Source organism: Canis lupus, chromosome 22 (genome assembly GCF_048164855.1).
Source record: "Canis lupus baileyi chromosome 22, mCanLup2.hap1, whole genome shotgun sequence".
NCBI classification, from domain to species: domain Eukaryota; kingdom Metazoa; phylum Chordata; class Mammalia; order Carnivora; family Canidae; genus Canis; species Canis lupus.
The window spans coordinates 33,241,058-33,264,053 of record NC_132859.1 but is presented as its reverse complement, the minus strand read 5'-3'; the positions used below and the strand labels follow the sequence as shown (position 1 = coordinate 33,264,053).

The following is a 22,996-nucleotide window of genomic DNA, read 5'->3' as shown; positions in this document are numbered from 1 at the left end:
CAGGTATAGGTTAGGCAAATGCTGCCTCCCTATTTCTCAGCTGTTGGCAGGACTGGCTGCATGGACAGCAACCTGTGCTTGGTTTAGTTAGAATTTTGCTGTTACCATCTTGAAATTCTTCATAATTTTTGAATAAAGACCCCGCATTTTCATTTAGCTCAGCACGAAATTATGTAACAGGTCCCTCCTTTTGATGACACATTTCTTACCATCATATCGCTCAGCTGAAATAAGGAGTCATATCCTCAAAATGGTTGTTTTTGCCACTATTGTACTTTTGGGTAGACTGAGGGGAGAAAAATTTGATAAAAAAATAAATGTGTGGAATTTTGTGGTTATTTTCAATGACTTGAGTTTTTGATTATCTACATTTCCCTTGGTCTGTGCCTCCTTGCACTACCTTGTCCTGAGTAGGGACATCATGCTCTTCTGGGTGGCTTCCGTTTCCTTCCCTCCTCACAGGTTAAACTGTGTGTGTAGGCTTCTATGACTCATATGTTGGAATCTTTGTAAAGTCGTGTTCAATTCCAGTTTTTGACACATAAGGATTAATTCCTGGTATTTATTACTAGGTATTTTCAGTCTCTCCACCCCACATGATTCTTGCTATTGCCACATAATCAGTTATAGTATCATATAGAGGATACTTGTGGCTTTGAATTATCATTTTACTGTCAATTGTTATGTTTCTGGAGAAGCTACAATACAATGGCTTGATAGACTAGGGGAATGACTTCTGCTCCACCAGCAGCTGCTCTATTTTAACCAAATATGCTTTCCTTCACCTTTGAAAGTAGAATAGTCACCCTAGATGTTGAGAGGTCAATTCCATATAAAAGACTTGCCAAATGTGCCGAAATGCACTTTCATGAAAGAACCAGCTTCGTTGTGCACATGAACACTGATAAAAATTACTCTGATTTTTGATTGCAAGGAACATATGCTTTCTTGATTTATTTATTACTGCATGCCAAAGGATGAAAGAGCAAAAGAGACAGTGAAAGTGTTTCTATGTATCCATTGGTGGCTGGGTATGGTTTTGCATTATGAGTTTACTTTCAGAAATGTAGAACAAATCTCTAAGCAATGAAATGACCAATTTACATATCACATCCAAGATAATAAATCGCTTCGATAGGCCATTCCTGAGTGTCTGTTTTCAAAGCGTTGAAAATGCCAAACCGAGCCTCAAACAGTTTTTTTTTTTTTCTTTTACAAATCCAGTGTTCATAATCTCCCAAAATGGTATCTTTTCACCCTGGGTTAATAAATTCTACTACTTGATACATGATAGCAGCTTTTAATTAAATTAACAGTATCTAAATGTTTCAAAAATATTTAGCTAGTCTTTTTTCTTCATAAAATGGAATTTAAGTGACTGTCTCTATGTTGAATTCTTTTCTCACTCTCTTTTTTTAAGTTTTTATTTAAATTCCAGTTAGTTAACTTATAGTGTAATATTAGTTTCAGGTGTACAATGTAGTGATTCCGCACTTCCATACATTGCCCTGTGCTCATTACTACCTATGTTAAATTCTAATGGCTGTCCTGACTTGACTTCCATATTGGGGATTGTGTCATTTTTATTTTTTTAATCATATAAACTAGTGTTTTGACTCATAGTTATGCTTAAGAATAGGAAGGAAACAATTGACATATTTTTTAGGGGAGTGTAACTGGTCATTCAACAGCAGTTTATTTCTGGTACTGACAATGAGAAAAACAGCAGTTCCAGCTTCAGTTTATAAGTTCTTTCTACTCACTGGATTGAATGGTTCTAGCAATAAGTTAATAGTTTTGAAACTCTGGGATTTTAGATGAAGAGAATCAAAGTGAAACTCATCAAACAATTAGGTATATGGTTTAGTTCCATGCATTTCAGAACACCTTTTTGAGCACTACTTTACAAAGATTCCAAAATAGGAACCATAGAAGCCTAAATACCTTGGAAATAAAAAGAAAATCAGAAGTTCCACTGAGTAGAGTATAATTTTCCTTGTCAGTGACCTCCAGGGGATGAGGGCACCCATTCAGTGTCTTCTTATAAATGTTAGTCTCTTCTGAAGAGTGACTCTAAAAGTGACAGCATCATACTGATAACTTCTGACAAGTGTCTAGGATGACATGTCATCCAAAAGGATACTAGGCAGAAACACCTATAACGGGAAGTGAGTACTACGGGATTTTACTCCACGCTTGCTCCTTTGGTGCACCTTGGAATCACCTGGGCAAATAAATTAAAAAAAAAAAAAAAACCTGGAATATTCTGTTCAGAGACACTCTGATGTAGTTGGTTTAGGGTTTGCTTAGGGCATTGGGATTTGAGAAGCCCTCCTAGGTGATTTTAAGGAGCAGCCAGGGCTAAAAACCAAAGTATAAAGTGAAGTTTCTTTTTAAATATTTAATAGCGTTATTGAGACATAATTCACATACCATCCTATTCACCTATGTAATGTGTACTATACAGTGGTTTTTAGTATATTCACATAATCATGCCACCATCACTGCTGTCAATTTCACAACGTTTCCACCACCCCAAAAAGAAATCCATTAGCAGACACTCCCCGTTTCTTCCCCATTCCCACCCCAGCCCTCGGCCACCACTAACCTCTTTTCTGTATAGATTTGCCTGTTCCAGACATCTCATGAAAAAGGATCATAGAATCTATGGCCTTTTGAGAAAGACTTCAATCTCTTGGCATGATGTTTTTAGGGTTCATACATACTATAGCATGTATCAGTCACTTCATTTTTATTGCCAAATAATATTCTATTGCATGGGTAATAGTATAGTTTGTTTATCTGTTCATCAGTTGGTAGATATTTGGGTTGTTCTAAACTTTGGCTGTTATGAATGATGCTGCTGCAAACATTTTGTACAAGTTTTTTTGCATGCACATATGTTTTCATTTCTCTTGAATATAGATCTAAAAGTAGAAATACTAGGTTATATGGTAATTTTATATCTAACTTTCAAGGAACTGTGAGACATTTCCAGAGTAGCTATGCTATTTCCTCTTCCTCATCATCAATGTATGAGGGTTCCAGTTTCTCCACATCCTTGTCAACACTTGTTATCTATTATTTTGATGATAGCCATTCTAGTAGGTGTAAAATGATATCTCTGGGGTTTTGATTTGCATTGTCTTATAGCTAAAGAAGTTGAACATCTTTTCGTGTACTTATTGTCCATTTGTATATCGTCTTGAGAGAAAGGTCTAATTAGATCCTTGCCTATAATCTAATTGAGTTGTTTTATCGTTATTGAGTTGTAAAAGTTTTTAGATATATTCTACATGCAAGTTCTTTATAAGAAATATGATTTGCAAATATTTTCTTCCATTCTGTGGGTTGTCTTTTCATTTTCTTGAAAGTCTCCACTGAAGCAGAAATGTTTATAATTTTGATTTGTTGCTGGTGCTTTTGACATTCTATCCAATAATGCTTTGCATAACCCAAGGTAATGCAAATTCTCTCCTACATTTTCTTCTAAGTGTTTTACAGTTTTAGCTCTACATTTAGGTCTATAATCTGCTTTCAGTTAATTTTTCTGTACAGTGTGTGGGAAAGGTCCAACTTTATTCTTGTGTATGTGGATATCCTAGACCAAGTTTTTTTTTTAATTTTTTTTATTTATTTATGATAGTCACACACAGAGAGAGAGAGAGAGCGGCAGAGACATAGGCAGAGGGAGAAGCAGGCTCCATGCACCGGGAGCCCGACATGGGATTCAATCCCGGATCTCCAGGATCGCACCCTGGGCCAAAGGCAGGCGCTAAACCGCTGCGCCACCCAGGGATCCCTAGACCAAGTTTTTAAAATAATCTCTTCACCAACGATTAGTGAACATCTTGCTGAAAGTCAGCTGTGTGATGAACTTCATGGGGTATGGCATATGAGGCATCTATGCCAAAAAATGAGTTGCCAGAGAGTTCCAGCTTCTTTCTGCTCTCCCTTAGGGAGCCCATACACTGGTTGAAATTCTAAACACACACTTGGAACTACCAAAGAACACATTTACACAATCTCTGATCAGTAAGCTGTGGTCTCCCTAGGGGGTGGTGGGAGGTTGAAGGGGGTGCTTAGAAATTACATGAAGAGTGATATCAATCACTGAAGGTTTCTGAAGGAGTTGTCTTCACCTTTGTGCACCAATACACATATGTACACTTAAATTGTAGTGTGTGACCTACAAGTCAGGAAATGTCTGGCTGAATGCCATGGTGCTATTGATGATGTTTTATTGCTTTGTGCTTTTACCTATTTGAATGAAAGAAGGAAACTCCTTGAAAATTATGAATCAGATTACTTCCAGGAATGTTATGAAATTGTTTTATCTGCAAATGCTCGAGAAAACAGCAGTTAAACCATCCCTCCAAAAGGCCCTTGAGTGGAATGTAGTCCAAAGAAGAGGGGTATACCATCCATACCCAAAGTTCTATGCTGCTATGGGAGGTAGGTGGTAGATAGGATTGGGAATAGTTAAGAAAATCCCCATCTGTTAAGCTACCAGACTGAGAGTCCAAGTTGAGGAACAAGTCAAGTTCCTTCCCTCTCTTCAGCTCTAAAAGTGCTGATTCTGGCACAGGCAGGTTCATCTTCCACATGTGGCTTCTGTGTGCTTGTATAGTAAGGGAACATGCATGGCAAATGTCTTCTTATACTGCTGAGCTTAAGGAAGGCAAGTTAAGGTATGCTTTGGGAGATCATATTGAAACTTCTCTCATGTCTCATAAATCCCCCAGGCAAATACCTTTTTATCCCAAGAAGGCAGCAAGAAAAGTAGGCATAGGATCTCATAGACCTGGTTTCAAATCCTGAGTCTACCACACAATCTGGGTAATTTTCAGTGAAGTATTTAACTTCTTTGAGCCTCATCTTTCTCTTTTGTATCATGGGAATATCAAAATATTTATTAATGGTCATCATTGGATAAACTGGGATAACAAGTACAAAATCCCTGCCTCAAGTTGAGAGTTACTATACATTATTTCCCTTTCCCTTTTAATACCAAAGATATGGTACACTCCCAGTTTTAAAACTCATTTCTTGGGCCTTGAATCCAAAGAACTAAAAGTATTATTAGCCAAAATGAAGGTTGGATTTACAATTTGACATGTCAGATCCCTCTCCTATATCATTCTGTTCCCTCAGTGGTCTGATGGCCAGTTTCTTGGCAAGGTATAGAACCTCACCTCATGGGGTCTTCCTGCCACCCTGAGAAAAACATCACTACTGTCCATGACTTTGGTGACTCATCAGCATTCCAGTGAACTACCCAGCTGTTTGAAACAGCAGGTATTTATTTTCTTTGGTCTGAATATGCAAAGATGAAATGCAGCTGCCTGTTTTTGGAAAAGCTTTCTTGGTCTGTGTCATTTGGTTAGGTTAAGCACTGGAATGTGTTATGACCTTGGTCTGCACACTAACCTTTCCCAGGTGCTCATAGAGCTTGTTTATGCAAGTATTTATGGGCCACAAAGTGGAAAGTGAGCCCAAGTTTCCCTAACATTCTTTTTGGAGAGATTAGTTGTACAGCAGGAGTATTCATGTGACTATCAGTAGAGGGGTACATTTACCATAACAAGTATGTGAGGCCTCATATAGAAGAAGCTATAAGGAGGCATGAAACCTAGCTTGTTTCTTCAAGTGACCTGGGGTATGTAATCCTCTCAAACACTTCCATTGACTCCATGATAAGGAAAACACTTCCGTGGGCCTTCTCGTAATATCCCAAAGATCATCAGGAAATAACAGGCATGGGAGGACTTTGCCTCAAGAGCCAAGAACACATCCAGGTAGTGGCATCTGTATTATTTGTACTCCTATGGAATTCAGTTCAGCTGCTTTCTATAAAACATTCAGAATTCCCTTAATGATGATGTGTCAAAAATTGAGAAGAACAAATTTGAGAAGTATAAATGAGTTAGCCTGAAAAAGAAACAAGAATTCAATAAGGAACTTAAGAAACAATAATTCAATAAGGAATTTAACATTTATTTTTACTAGGCCACATTATCATATATGTCCTTTTTAGAAACCCTGTGGATATAAGTAGAGATATTAAAAAGTAGAATAAACTACTTACTCTCCACATTAAGAGAGGAGAACAGAGGTATATATAAATTCCAAGCAGTATATGTTCCAAACCTCAAAATCCTTTTTTGGAATTTGGCCCGGAATATATAAATCTGGACATATAAGTACAAATGTTACTCATATAACTATAAATATGTAAAGCCTAAACTATTTGATTTTGAAATGCAGTCTGTTATAACTTAAGACACATTTAAATATACTCCATTTCTGCTGGAGTTCAGCACATCCCCTTGAAAAATGTAGGACTTTATTTTGTAATGGGAAAAAAGAAGCCATGGAGAATAATTTGAGGAGGCTTTACAGTTGATAATAACTTTAACTTTTTTAGATGGAGAAGTCCATAGCATTACTTTAGATTAAATCTAGAATTTATATTTGGAAAAAAAATAGCCAAACCTTCAGAAAATTCAACAATAATAAAGTATTACATAATTTCCCCAAGCTTGGAGAAAGTAAAATGGGGGTTTCCAGTTTAAACAAAATCTCACATGTGGTTGTAAGGATCAAATTAAAAGGTGCACATGAAAGTGCTTTGGAAATGGCAGGCTACCATTAGAGTAGCTCGGTAAGGAGCCTGACTTTGGAACCAGATGTGTGTATCCCAATTCCAAAATGATTGCTGTTGTATGGATTCATTAACCTCTCTGCACCCCAATATCCACATCTGAAAAATAGAGATCATAATAATTCCCATGACTGCTATGAAAAGAAATCAGTAAGCATATGTAAAATTGTCAGGACAGGGCAGCCCAGGTGGCTCAGCGGTTTAGCGCCGCCTTCAGTCTAGGGCCTGATCCTAGAGACCCAGGATCAAGTCCCACATCGGGCTCCCTGCATGGAGCCTGCTTCTTCCTCTGCCTGTGTCTCTGCCTCTCTCTCTCTCTCTCTCTCTCTCTCTGTCTCTTATGAATAAATAAATAAAATCTTAAAAATTGTCAGGACAATTCCTGGCATAAAGAAAGTGCTCAACTAATGTTGGTAATGATGATAGTGGTTGAGATAATGTTGCAGATGTATTTGGGGAAAATAAGAGTAGAAAGAGGAAGAAGTATTTGTTTTTGAAGATGGGGGATAAACTGACCCAGTCTGCTTAAAGAGGAGTAAACAGAACTAGAAACATTAGATTTGGAAATAGAATGGAAAAGGATACATACATACATTCTAAGTCAAGACAAGTCTTTCTTGATACTTGCAGAAATATGAACAGCACTTAATATAATTTGCAAATGAAATATTTTGCATATATACTATGGAGCCACAAAATTACAGCTTAAAAACAAAGTTTAACAAGAATTTAATAGTAAGTATCAAAGAGATTATGAAATGATGATGTGGGATAATAAAGGTTTTTATTGCCACAAATACAGGATGACGGCATTATTCAAGAACGGTAGACAAAACAGCCTGACTCCACAGAGAGAGGGACACCTCTTCACAAGACCTTTTCCAAAGCTAGGCTCTAGTTATTCTTTATGCCTTTGACTAGATTTTGCCACCCATTTTCTAAAACAGTGGCCACATACTACGTACTGGAAAGCCAAAGCCACCTGAACCTTGTTATGGCTGTCACCCAGGTGCCTGAGCAGTCCCACTGCTCTCCAAAGAAGCTTCTCAAGGCCACCCAGCTCTGCTCACTCACCTGCCCTTCTTGTTCCACTGCTGCCTCTGCCTGGATAAGCAATGCCCCTCAATTCTGCCTGGGATGCCCCCTCCCCTCCTTGCTGCCACGACATCAGTGGACAAAATGGACCCCAAAGAGAGCCATCTTTGCTTCTCTACCAGCTGAGGGAACTTGTATGTGGGCTATTTCAGATCTGCCAAAATTATTCCAGCAACACTTGGCAAAAGCCCAGGCTGTGAGATTTTCATGCTAAAAATGGAGAATTGGGGCCAATATTCTTACTATAATTTTCTTAATTCCAAGAGTTTAAAAATAAAATATATACATATATATGTATTCAGTAAAAGGATTGGGAAGCAGCTGGGCAGCCTGGCTGAGAGGCTGGATAAAAACAGAGCAGCTGTGTTGGTCTTAAGCCTGAGCTGGCTGCATAACCCTTGATTTCTTTGAACTCTGGGCCTGAGGATTCAGGGCCATAAAACAAAGCTAACAAGTGTTGAGCTATCTGATTTCTTGTGAAACATAAAGAGGAGAGTTGATTGTTAAGCAGTTTGCAAATGGAAAGTATTGCAGAAACGCTTATAATAATAAAAGGCTTATTATAGTACTTTCCCAGGTTCTGGGACTACTGTAATGCGAAGGATAGCACATGCAAGACCTAACACGTCTATCAAAGAGCTGGTGGGATGTCTGCAAAAGTAAATACTCTATTATATATGGTGATATCTCATATGCCGATCAACATAATAAGTCTAGCTGGATAACTGCTTTAGTATAAGATAAGCAAAGCAAGCATGGGAGCATTTTAAAGGTATTTATGCACAGGAAGATATAGATAAAATATGTTTCGGCTGGAAAGTAGGGATCAGGGGTGTGTTGTGCCTGTTGGTATCTTCAAGCTGCCTTATGATTATCAAGTGCCTAACATTCTGTCTGGTGCACAGTAACTGACAATAAACCATCAGTTCTTTCCCTTTCCCCTAGCATTTTGTCCTGAGTGGGAGATGGCTTGAAGAGAGGGTCATGGGGAGTTTTGAGTGCCAAGAGTACACAGTCTAAACAAAATCAGTTTACTGTTTGCTATTCAAATATAGCCTTGAGACAATGTCTATCATTCCTCCTTCCTACCAGATTGTCACCCTGTGTCATGCCTATGAAGACATTTTTGACCTGTCCTTGTTTATCTTTTATTCAGGGAGCGCTATAAAAATTACCTGTTTACTACATCTGTTATGGCCATTTACAGCATTCTAAGGTTGCGATTTCCTTTAGTGAACACCACTGAACAGATTCTTACTTGTTGAGTATGACTTATTGCTTCAGCTATCTTTATAAACACTGCCAAAAGCCTTTAATCCTCTCTCAGTTGAGTGTATCTTTGGGGTTGTTTTGTGGTTAAAACTAACCTTTTGGCAGAGAGTTGAATGAACGAGGAAAAGGAATTGGGATAGGAAGCAGTTTGTAGAAAGATCCTTGGGAAAAGCCCTTTTCCCTGCATTACATTTTGCATTCCATTAGAGACAACGGATTGAAAACAAAGCACAAACCTGGCTGAGAACCTGAAAGGCAAGTTTCAGCATGAGTGAATTTTTAACAGCCTCAAAGAGGGGGTTAAAATGAAATTCTGACAACCTTAACTGCGCTTTTTCTCCAAGTACTGCTATCATGATAAAAGGTGAAATGTCAGCAGTCACCTATTATTCTGTCTAACAGTACTTGATAATTTTTCCTCTGTGGGAGCACTTGCCCTTTTATAGTTTTGACTCTGCGTTTTGACTGACTGCCCAAAGATCACAATTACTTAAGACATTACCTGCGCTTGGGCAGCACAGCCAGGACCTGTTCTGCTTCACCAGATCCTCCTGGGCTTTGCTCTTGGTGGCTCCAGCCAAGCAAATGAGGCTGCCTCTGGTTTTAAATGACTCCAATAACCTGTATGCATCCTGAAACTGAAAACATACTAATGGTCATGTTTTCTGAAAAGGAGAGACCAACTTATTTCTGTGTGTCAGGAAAATACATTATACATCCAGAAAATACTTCATACATCCAGAAAATCACAGAGGGTCTCCCTCAAAATATTCTAGAAGAGGAGTACGGCTTACCACAGAGAGGTGAAGGGGGGTCTTCTATTTAATTGTATTTGCATAACACGCTTTGAACAAATGTTATGTTTAACTAGGGTGTCTGCTCAGGGAAAGCTTCCAAGGTGACAATTACACAGACTCAGCCTGAAAAAAGGCTTACATTTTGTGGGAAGAATCAGATGAGAGGTATAAGTTATTGAGGGAAGTGGTTTAGAAATTGGAATATTAGAATCGGTCATGACCCATCGAATTCAAATATCCTTGGGACTAAACAGGTGAAAGAAATGAATGAAGGATGTGTGAGGATTGTAGCACCGTGGAGGTTGTGAGCACCATTTAAATGGAACATGGTCCCTCGTGAGAGTCTCAGTGCCATCCAAATGCTGGCCCATTATTGCCAGGCTTTCAGCGTTTTCAAAACTTTTTTTTTTTTTTAAGTTGACAGATATTTTACTATGTTGAACTCCAGAAAGGTATACACGAAAACAATTCTAAGTACCAAAACTCGTCTCATAGGCCAATAGTTTTTTCCCCTCTGGGTTATGGCACGTATCATCATAAATTTTATCTCATCTTCATTGTCATTGATTGTTACAGATTAGGTTGCATGAGGAGCAGATTCTGAAACAGAATTTAGCCAGGAGGTGCTTTACTCTGGGGAATGTTCTTGAGATCAGCACCTTTAGTGGGAAAGAGTAGGAAACAGCTTTGAGCTGTAGCCCAGTCTCAATGGAAATCTCAGCCAACTTCAAAAAGGCTAAAACTCAGTGGTCCTGCAGAGTTGCTCCAAGTTGGATGAAGGGATGGGGTCTTTATACTCAGCATGGACCAGTCATCAGATGTGGTCTTCTTTGAGAAGAGGTGTAACTTTGAATGATGTGGCTCTCCTCAACTAAAGAAGTATCCATCTGGATAAACAGCAGTCTGAGTAGGCAAAACCAGTTGTTCTCTCTAAAGGGGGATCTGAATGGTGCACTACAATTACATGTGGCATAGTGGTAGGTTAGGTTTTTCTACATGGACTGTGTCGTCCCTGAAAGCAAGGGATGAAGTCTCAATTATCTTTGAACTGATCTGACATCATGCCCTAGAGAAGAGAGATGATCTCATATACATTTTTCCCAGTCCTCCCTTTACCTTCCCCACTTCTTGCTGGACTGTGTACCTCCCACAGCTATTGGAACAGAATTCCTAAGTCCCCTGAGGAATTCCTAGCTCCTTGATTCAACCTCAGAGCTGTAATGTTGTGGCCTACAATCCATTTTGTGGGCATTTGTAAGAATAAGGGTGCAACTTAAGTGTATGGAGATATGATGAAATATAGTCATTCACCCATATTTACAACATGTGCTTTTTGATATCCTACTTTGTACCAGGCACTGAGCTACCTACACTAAACAAAATATGTTCTCTGCATGCAAGAAAGTTGGTGTTTAGTTGGCAATGCAGATGCATTGGCAGGCAAATATTGTGTGATAGGTGATGTGATAGGGCCGGTCACAAGTGTCTTGGAAAACCACTTGGAATAAACCCCTAGTTAGAAGCAATTATAATAATCTTGGTGAACAACAATTCATCAAGGCAATCAATGCTAAATTGGCCAGGGAGTGTCAGAATCTAAAATGTGTTAAGGAGGTAGTCTATGGGGGATCCCTGGGTGGCTCAGCAGTTTAGCGCCTGCCTTCCGCCCAGGACGTAATCCTGGAGTTCCAGGATCAAGTCCTGCATCAGGCTCCCTGCATAGAGCCTGCTTCTCCCTCTGCCTGTGTCTCTGCCTCTCTCTCTCTCTCTGTCTCTCATAAGTAAATAAATAAAAATTTTTTTAAAAAAAGGAGGTAGTCTATGCAAGATTTGGTGAATATTAGCATAATGAAGAGTGAGGAAGTGAGGACCCTAACACTTTCTCCAGGTTGCAGGTTTAAACATGATTCTGAAATGGGAAGATGTGGAATGAAAGATGTGATAAAGAAAGAGAATCAAAGCACAAAGTATAAGCTACTGATAATTAAGATGTAGTTTAGTGCTTAATAACTATTTATGGAATTTATTCCTCCTTATGAAATAAGGGCAGACAGTCATTAATAATCTACATCTGGCATATTTTGGTAAGTATAATTAGAGCCATGGACAGTGTACTATGGAAAGATAAAGGAAAGGAAGGCATTAATTCCAATTCATGAGATGAGAAGATCTTCTTGAAGTAGGTTAATAATGATGACGATGACAATAGCTGATATGAATAGCTGTTGAGTACTAAGTCTATGTTAAGTGCCTTTTAGGTCTTAATTCATTTAGTCCTTCCCATAATCCTGTAGCATCGACACTATTACCATTCTCTCTGAATGGAGATGAGAAAACTGAGGCTCTCAGAAACATGAAGCAATTTACCCAAGACTTGATGAGAAGAAAGTGGTGGCACTGGGATTTGAATTCAGCAAAAGTCTGCTGTCTTATCACAAAACAATACTCTCTCTTACCCAAAGTGGACCTGAAAATAAACATGAGAGAGCAGAGGGTTCAAGCTGAAGGGAACTGTTTTTCAAAGGTCTTATGATGCTTTGAGTTTGGGGGAGAAATGCCTGAGGTATGACCAGACATGAGGTACAGGGGTGGGAGCATGGTTTGAAGTTTAAGTTTAGAAAGTTAGATGAAAGCATGCTGGTCGATGGCCTTACATACTAAATAGAGGAGTCAGGGTTTTAGTCCATGTGGAATGGGGAACCAGAGAGGGTTGTGGAAGGGGAAGTGGTAAGATCTACGTTTGGAAACAGTCACTCTGACTGTGAAAGGTGGACAGATAAGTGGACATACTGGAGGCAGGTGCTACAGAGGAGGAAACCCCTGAATATTGTTTAGGCACTTTGTACAAGGACAGGGACAGGGCAAGTAGATGGAATGGAAGGAAGAGATCTACTGAAGGTAGAAGGTGGGAAACAAAGGAGTTGGTTAGTGCAATGGCTCAGGTTTTGAGGTTGTGGTGTTGGGAACACAAGATAAAGTTGGGTAGAGAGAGAACATGAGGTCACTCTCAGATTGTAAAAATGTAGGTTTAGGCTTTGAGAGAGGCTTTTCTAGAAAAGACTTGGGAACCCCCACTTAGAGCTTCTTATGGACGCTGGAGCTTGGATGGGGTGGGATTGAGATTAAGGAAAAGTCAGAAAGTATACATTTAAAGAGAAGGTAAAGGAAGATGACTTTTAAAAAGTTGTACATCATATTATTAAATAAGAAATGAGCTGTTCCTATCTATGGCCATAGTCTAAGAAAGAAATATGTGAAGTTGTAGTTTTAAGATAAGAGTTCATATTTAAGATTGGGTAAAATGTTTCAGGAGAAGAGTTAGATTAGCACATGATGATTTGCTGTGAAATTTTATAGAAGTTCAGTAGTTCAGTTCCATATGGGAACACAGCCCTGACTTCTCATGGAGGGCTGGTGAGCTCAGGTTGTTCTAATGTCTCAATTATTTGTTGGCTACTCAGTATATACATTTTTCTGTTAAACCATCATGCGATGCTATTGAATTCTGACTTCTTTAGGATGGGTATAGATTATTACTTTTATTCTAATGATAATTCAAGGTACATTTTTATTATATATAGTTCAAAATCCCAAACATTTAAAGGCAGATTATGATAGATGTAACAGAAGGGAGAAATCCCCCAATATTTGAAGAGTGGGATGATACATCCAGCCCATCTCTGCTCCTCCAGTACATACAAAGGCTCTGTGTGTATTTGTGTGTGTGTGAAGTATAGTATATTTTATTTTTGTCTGAGGATTATTTGATAATTTAAGTTATATGAGATATATTGAGATAATGTGCTCCCCTAGGCATAAGTGAGAATGTCAAAGCGAAGAGTGGAAAGAAGTTTCTGTTGCAGAAATTTTCAACATAGTTTATTCTCCCAAGTAGTAGGCTGGTGGCCAGTTGTCTTTCCCTAATTATTAATAAAAATTCAACATTTCAAATTACATTCTCATTCTCCAGCAGTTATTAATAGACCCCATTCTTTAGGACATCTGCAAGACATCATTTATAATAGAATTCTTATTATACCATAAAGTTCCTATTAGACCTTAGAAATGACAATCAGGTTGTGCCTTTTTTCTTGGTAAAAATTTCTCTCCCCCAAGGAAGCCTTACAGAAGAAAATTATACCTTTACTTAAATTTTGTTTTAATCAAGGGGTTATATTTATACAGTCATAAATCAAAAATCGTATCAGTTGCAAATGATAAATGTATGGCTCAATGAATTTTTACATGTGTATATACCTGTGGAGCCATTAACCATATCAAGTTTTAGAACATTTCCAGCACCTAGGAGCCTCCTCTCATTCCCCCTTTCAGTCTCCTCCCCCAAAGGTAACCTCTATTCTGACAGCTATGACATTGGTCAATGATGCATGGGCTTTAAATGCAATACTTACATATCAATACATTCTGAACCATATTTATTGGAGTGTGCTAGAATTACTGGTAAGTACTCTTGACATTTTTCCAGAGTTTACTTATATAAGAACTCTTTATATTCAAGTGACTAATCCTTGGGCTTTTGCAATCAGAAGTGGTACACTCTAATTATACTAAGGGTGAATAATACCAAGGGTGGAAATTATACTAAGGGTAAATGATTTTATGGAATTCTGGCCTTTAAAGGAGGTCATGGATTTTCGCCATTTTCACAGAACCAAATCTTTACTAAATTTTGCTCTCCTTTCACCATCCCCCCACCCCTAAGTGTGCTGATGGATATTATCTGAATGAAATTTATTTGTGTCCATCGAATCAAATTATAGTATAGTATAGTATTGTACTGATAGTAACTCATAATACTTCATCTTGTCCTTATAATCCCTATCTCAAACTCTGGACATTCTCTTGGTTGGAACAGTTTCCAACACATAAGAATACAGACTTGATAAAAATGACAATTCAAGATCATATCTCTCATTTAACAATTCAGAACACCTGAAAACAATACCAAATGGACTTGTTTTGTTTCTGCTCTTTGGACTTTTTTATGGGTTGTTCTATTATTGTATTCTAAGTACAAACTTGATGCTGTTGAGAAACCAAACATAGAGATCTTAGGCTCATTTCCTCATTCTGTTGAAAGGTGGCAAGACTTGGTGTGGCCCAGATTGCTGCTGCTGCTGCTGAGATAATTCGCCAGACTAAAGAGGCATTTGAGGGAGACTAGGAATAGGTTAAATAGAAATAAAGGTGAAGAAAGAGCTCTTTGGTTAATTCCAAAAATTCTTCCCTAATTGAGAATTCGCTTCCTTGAATTGTTGCAAAAACTGGTAATTCCATCCAGGGAAAATACTCTAAGGTAAATTAGGTTAATGAGATTTGTTTGTTAATCAAAATTAAGAGAATCTTTTTTCCTAAACATTGTCCCTTTCCATGAAAAGACTATGACAACGTGACTTAGTTTCCTGGGAGAATTTTCTAACACCTTTAATGAGAAAAAAAAATGTGTGTTGCATGAGTATGTAAACACACGTAAGAATGCTTGTGAGAAGGTCTATTTACTCTATGCTTAAAATAGAACTGAATTGAGTTGGCAAGAGAAGGGAATTGTGTTAATATGCAGGTTTCTCAGAGTTACAATTATAGTCCTATTGACAGGATAACAAGAAACTAATTACCCTTCCAGGCTGAAGGAGACATTTTAGTATATACTTGATCTCATGTCATCAACAAAATATGTTATGACATTATTTGTATATTATTCAGTGCACCCTATAGAAATGTAAACAAATTCAAATACTTAAAAGATAGTTATTATTGCTTTTTACTCCCATCTCTTTGCTTAGTCCTAGTCCCTAGATCATAATAACAGTTATTAGTTTCTTCCAGGTATTTTTAATGCAGCTACAGCATGAACGGATGGATGGATAAATAGATGGATTCTAATGAATGTATTTATCTATTCCATTTCTGAGTCAGTTACCTTCTTGAGGATTCAGTGATGAACAAAAATAGATAACATCACCAACTTTCTAGAGATTATAGTTCAGCAGAGGGAACTCTAAACTAATCACACACATAGATAAATATATAAGATTATAAATTAATGCAACAAAAATGGTGTGAGTTTCTCTGAGGAAGTGGTAGTTGTACTAGAATATGAAAGAAGAATGGAAAACTGAGTTGGATATAGAGGGGAATATTCCAGACAGAGAAAAGATTGTGTGTCAAGAGGACCATAGCTTGTTCAAGGAACTGAAGGGTCCCAGGATGGTTGGAAACACTGAGCAGAAAGGAAAGTACCTAGTTAGAATCCAGTTAGGAAGCTATTGCAGAAATGTAAGGCAAAGGGGATCCCTGGGTGGCGCAGCGGTTTAGCGCCTGCCTTTGGCCCAGGGCGCGATCCTGGAGACCCGGGATCGAATCCCATATCGGGCTCCCAGTGCATGGAGCCTGCTTCTCCCTCTGCCTGTGTCTCTGCCTCTCTCTCTCTCTGTGACTACCATAAATAAATAAAAATTAAAAAAAAAAAAAGAAATGTAAGGCAAAGAATAAAGGAAACTTGGACTAGCATATGGCAGAAGAAAAATGGAGATATTTCATGGTCTTTTGGAAAATAAAGTCCACATGATTTAATAATCAATTGGATGAAGTGGCATGGAAGAAACAGATATCCTGTTTCTTTGTTTCTCTGTTTCTTTGTATATATGGAATTATTCTACATTCATTGCTCTGACCTTGCATTTTTTAATAAATTGTTTTAGAAATTTCTTCTCTTTTCAATAATGTCTTTTTAATAAGTTCACTGTATTTCATGGTACAAATGTGTCATAATTCTTTTCACTAGTATCTTATTGATGGACATATAGAGTTTGCTTCTGTTTTTTGTTTTTGTTTTTTTAATGGGAGGTGGTATTTAAAACACTAGTTCAATTTAAAATAACATACTTATACCATACATTTTCATTTTCAAATTTGGGCAAAAGTAACACAAGAAATTCCCACCAGTGTTAATTGCTGGGTTAAAAAAAAGTCGTACATTTAATATTTGATAGATATTTTCAAATTGCCCTATAAAATATTACAGTATTTTATGCCATCACCAATAATTTGTAAAATTGCTTTCATCCTCATCCCATTGACAGTTTTAACAATGCTTTAAATTTTTGTCAGTCTGACTGGTACTAAATTTTTTTGTAATTTGCCTTCCTTTAAAATAAGTTTGATTGTGTATGTGTTATTGGCCATTAGCCCTTATTTCTTTTTAAGTTTTATGTATTTACTTGAGAGAGAAAGAGAGAGCACGAAGGAGAGAGGAGGGACAGAGGAGAAGTAGACTCCCTACTGAGCAGAGAGCCTGATGCTGCCAGATCCTAAAATCCCAGAACCATGACCTGAGTCAAAGACAGATGCTCAACCAACTGAGCCACCCAGATACCACCCATTAGTCTTTATTTTTAATGTGAGCAACTTATTCATGATATCCATTCATATGTCTAATGACCTTTTTCTTTATTTGTGAAAGATTTTTGTTTACTAAGGATATTAATCCTTCGTCTAGCAATAGGATAAAAATACATAAAAATATATAATCATCATCATAGGTATCATAAGTACCACAGATACCAAAAAAGCATTTAACAAAATTTATCAGCTTTTCCCCCTCCTATTTGTTAGTTCTCCAGAAGCAGTACTCTGATCTTTATTTTGTATTCTGAGGTCTATTGTCTCCCTTTTCTATATATTCTACTGCCTTTTCATCTCATCTTTGCTTTATTCTTTCAACAAACTCATCCTTTTGTAATATCTTCTGTGATGCAAGGTATTTATTATGATGTATTTCTTTCTTGTTTCTTAAGGTCTTTTTTCTAGAATATATTTTTCATTAGTCTTTAATATCTTTCTCTCTTCCCTATTCACTTCTCTTTCCTCTTCTCCTTTTTTCCCTTATGTTCTTTTTGTTTTGCATAGTTTCTATGCCATTTGTTTCCATTTTCCTCATATTTAAAGTGGAAAGTGATAGCTAGGCCATCTCTTTTTTCAAATATTGTATCCATGAACATATTTATCATCCTATCTTATCTAAGATCTCCTTATTTTCTCTAAGAACTTAAGTATGAGGACTGGGTATCACTGGGATTCTACTATTAATTGAGATTAGAGAAAAATTCAGTTGGTAAACATGGACAGTAATAGTTGATGAATTTGGGATCTACCGTTTGTTCTGCAGTTTTGTTTAGCATTTTATACTGGCATTTATTTTTTTAAGAAGGGACATAGTATTAACCAATGGGAACCCTTTGGTGCAGATTATGCTGTAATTTGCAAATAATTTTTTGAGCTTTTGCTTTTGACAGGCAGTTCAATGCACTTACTTTCCCAGCTTCAGCTCATGCTTCAAATGATCTTCTTACTATAGATGAGTTTAGTGTCATGGTGGTGGGTCAAGATTTCTACTTTAATAGCTCAGTCTATAAAAATTTTTGCAGCCTACATTGCCTACTGAATGCTCCCCTCTGAATTATGGGGCATTTGTCAGGTTACCTCCAAATTTGTTCAACTCTACCAGAAATACTTTGCTCTCCTAGAATTGCTTTGGAAATAGTATCACTTACTCTTCGATCTCTACACTATTGCATCTCTCTTTTCCTGATTGCCATCTTTCAGATATTATTTTGCCATATTATATTTCTTCCTTTGTTTGAATGTTTTGCTATTTAATGTTTGAAATTTGTATTCACTTTACTAAGTTTGGAAGAAGAAGGGAATTTTGGCTGCATGACCTTAGCTATATCTTTTAGCCTTTTGTATCAAATTTTCTTATATGCAAAATGGGAACAAATAATTGCTACCCTTTCTGTTTTTTAGGGTCAAATCAGAAAATTTATTAGAAAGTACTTTGTGATAAACAACCTAACATTATACCTCAAAGACTAGAAGAAAAAACAAATTCAACTCAAAGTTAGTAGAAGCAAGGAAATAATAAAGACTAGGGCACAAATAAATGGACTAAGAATTGGAAAATAATTGAAAATATTAACAAAATTAAGTGTGGATTCTTTGAAAAGATAAGTGAAACTGGCAAAACTTTAGCTAGACTAACCAAAAAGAGAGAGAGAAGACTCAAATAAATAAACTTATAAATGAAATATGAGACATTACAACAGATACCACAGAAACATAAAGACTAGTAATAGTAAAAAATCTACTAATAGATTACTACGAACAACTATGCATCAACAAATTAGACACCAAAAGAAATGGATGAACTCCTATAAACATGCGATCTACCAAGACTTAATTATGAAGAAGTAGAAAATCTGAACAGACTAGCAATGAATAAGGAAATTGAATCAATAATCATAAATCTCCCAAAAAAGAAAAGCCCAACACCAAATGGTTTCACTGGTGAGTTCTATGAAATGCCTAAAGAAGTATCACATGAATTTTTTGTCAACTCTTCTGAAATAATTGAAGAAAAACAACACTCCCAACCTCATTTTATGAGGCCAACATTACCTTGATACCAAAGCCAGATAAAGACACTACAAATAAACAAACAAGCTACATGCAAGCCAACATCCCTGATGAATATAGATGCAAAATTTCTCAACAAAATACAAGGAAACTGAGTTCAACAGCATATTAAAAGGATCATATACCATGATAAATGGGATTCATCCTGGAATGCAAAAATGGTTCAACATAGACAAATCAATAAAAGTGATACATTATATTGGTAGAATGAAAGATAAAGATCATACAATTATCTCAATATATACAGGAAAAAGTGTTTGACAAAATTCAATATCCTTTCATGATACAAACTCTCCGCATATTGAATATAGAAAGAATATACCTCAACATAATAAAGGCCATAAATGACAAGCTCACAACTAACATCATACTAAGTGCTAAAAAGTTGAGAGCTTTTCCTATTAGATCAGGAATAAGACAAGGATGCCCACTCTCATCATTCCTATTCAACATAGTACTGGCAGTCCTCGCCAGAATAATCAGGCAATTTGAAAAAGACATTTAAAAAAATTTTGTTTAAACTTTTATTTACTTATTCATGAGAGACACAGAGAGAGAGGGAGGCAGAGACACAGGCAGAGGGAGAAGCAGTTTCCATGCAGGGAGCCCGATTTGGGGCTCAATCTGGGGTCCCCAGGATCACGCCCTGGGCCAAAGGCAGGCACTAAACCGCAGAGCCACCTAGGCACCCTCGAAAAAGACATTTAAATAAGAAAGAAAAAGTAAAATTGCTTCTGTTTGTGAATATCATGATCTTTTTTGCCAATAACGTGATCCTATGCATAGAAAATCCTAAAACCCCTTCAAAAAATTATTAAAATTAATAAATTCAGATTCCTATCAAAATCCCAACATTTTTTACAGAAATAAGAAAACAATCCTAAAACTTGTATGGAACCACAAAGACTCCAAATAGCCAAAGCACTCTTGAGAAAGAAGAACAAAGCTGGAGACATCACACTTCCTGATTTCAAACTATACTACAAAGCCGTAGAAATCAGAACAGTATGGTGCTGTCATAAAAACAGACTTGCAGATCAATCGAATGGAATTGATAGACAAGAAATAAAGCCTATGTATATATGGTCAATTAATATTTAGCAGTGGGAGTCAATAATATTCATTGGGGAAGAGATAGTGTCTCTTCAATAAATGGTTGTGGGAAAACTGGATATCCACATGCAAAAGAATGGAACTGGACTCCATACACAAAAATGAACTCAAAATAGATTACAAACTTAAATGTAAGGCAAGAAACAAGAAAACTGCTGGAAGAAAACATAGAGGAAAGTCTCCTTAATCTTGGTAAAGATTTTTTGGGTATGACACCAAAAGCCATAAGCAACAAAATTCAAAATAAATAAATGGGACTGCATTGAACTAAAAAACTTCTGTACAGAAAAAAGTAACAATAAACAAGATGAAAACACACCCTGTGGAGTAGAAAATATTTGCAAATTTTATGTCAGATAGAGTTAATATCCAAAATTTTATACACACACATGTGTGTCTACATATATATATGTAATATGTATTACATATATATACACATACACATGTATATATATCTATATACAGAACAAAGTAGGAGGGGACAAACATCAAGTTAGGAAGGGGTCAAATTACAAAGACAGGATTGAGAAAACTGGACATCGTTCTGCATGCAGTATCAAACATGAGTTTGATTTTTTTTAAAGTAGCCTCCACTCTCAGTGTGGATGGAGCTCAATATGAGGCTTGAACTCATGACCCTGAGATCAAGACCTGAGCTGAGATCAAGAGCCAGACCAACTGAGCCACCTAGGAGCCCCAAACATGGACTTGATTTTTAAAACCTTAGCAGGAAGCTTACACTTTATTGTTAAGGATGATTATGTGGCTGTGGTATGCAGAAAAAATGGAGATGAGGAGAAAGCAGATGAAGAGTTTCCCTAAATGTACCCAGGACAATCAGGTTTAAACTTGTTGTACCAGAATAATTATTAGTAGTGGCTCCTTTCCCTCTTAATGCTGCCTATAGTGAAATAATGGTGACAGAATGTTATATTCTAGGACCTTGACCGAGGTTGAGGCAATGCGTAAGTAAAGGAAGGAGTCAATGCCAGGTAATAAAAAAGAAAGAGTTGATAGAATTTACTGAATTAGGGTAGGAGCAAAGAGTGAAGAGGGGAGAGTGAAAGTGGGTCCAAATTTTTGCCAGAGAAACTGGGATAATGGTGGTGAGTGATTAAAAAAAAATTAAAATTTAAATTAAAAAAAAGGAGGTATGGCAGGGACTGGAAATAACATGACTTAAGGAGAACAAAAATTAGCTCATTGAGGATTGTTAAGTTGCTGACGTCAGCGAGGACTCTGATAGATCACACATAGAGTTTTATGATGAAGCTCAGGATTTTATATGTCACGTTTATAAAACATTCATTGACTTGTGCTCAGCATTGGGTGCAGAATAGAGATGCCAGGTCCCCTTGCTGAGTCACTTTTCTGAATTATGGAGACTGGTCGCATAATCTTCATGTCCAATAGGAATTACATTATATTACTTTCCACTCCTAGAAGGGGGTAAGTGGCTCAGACAAAACAAATTATAAGAAACACCCAGATACATTCTGTTATACTCAAAAACCTTTCCACTTCAAGGATCCTGAGTCACGTGTTTCTCTTGGCTTTAGACATGGGTCTCTTTTCAAGTCAGAAAACATTCTCAAGATTTTTGTACTCTTGGCTCTCCTTTCTTGGAGCCCAACATCTGACAAATAGCAGTTGACCTTTTCTTATCTCTCAGCTTGTGGCTTTTTGTGACCTCATTGGGAAGGAACCTTTGCTTAATATGTTGTAACTAAAAAACATAAATCATTAATACTATATATTACTTATAACATTTAGGGTACTTATATTCATACAGGCATAAATACACATGTGTGTGCATCCAGTGTAATGCTTAATTGCACAGGCTTTGGAATCAGGCAGGCTGTATAGCATTCATCTATAAAGTGGGAATAATACCTACCTCATAGGTAAATGAGGAGGGTCAAATAAGATAATGATTATAAAATGCTTTCAAATGATTCTGGCATTAAAAACAAAAGACTGGAGAAAATATGTACTCAATTTTTAAAACACAATTATATTTAGGTTGTTAGATTTGGGGAATGTTTGTTTTCAACTTTACACTTTTATCCAAAGATCTTCTCTTTTATTCTTTATAAGAAGACAAAAAAAAAATAAAACAGATGTAGTAAAATTTTTTATTATCAGATGAGTTTTTCAAAATAGCATTTTGAAAAATATTTGGAAAAAAGTTCTTACATGCTTATTAATGAATTTTTTGAGTTCAAAATTCTCAGTTCATGTATCTCTTATCTGTGGCACATCCCTCCTGTCTTCTTGAAGCCCTTTGTCAATTCTTCTTGTTCTAGACAGGTAAGAATCAATGGCCTATTACACTAGGACCATTGTCACCCAGCCTCAAAGACCTGACAGGCCATTGAATCAGGAAAATAAATATCCAGTATTTTTATAGATCACTCAGTTTTGCCTTCATTCATACTAGGACTAGCCTTTTTAATCCTGATCACAGGATTAAAAGATGGGTAGAATTGTCTCATTTCAAGTATAAGAGGAATTTCCCACTAAACATCTATTTTCATTAAAACAAATTTAGAGCTCCCTG

General features: G+C 36.9%; 1 protein-coding gene across 22 annotated transcripts in view; it reads left to right on the top strand.

Annotated features, from left to right (window-relative positions):
- THRB (thyroid hormone receptor beta) overlaps positions 1 to 22,996 on the top strand; it is a 372,339-nt gene that overhangs the window by 93,217 nt on the left and 256,126 nt on the right. The gene's annotated exons all lie outside the window — the stretch shown is intronic.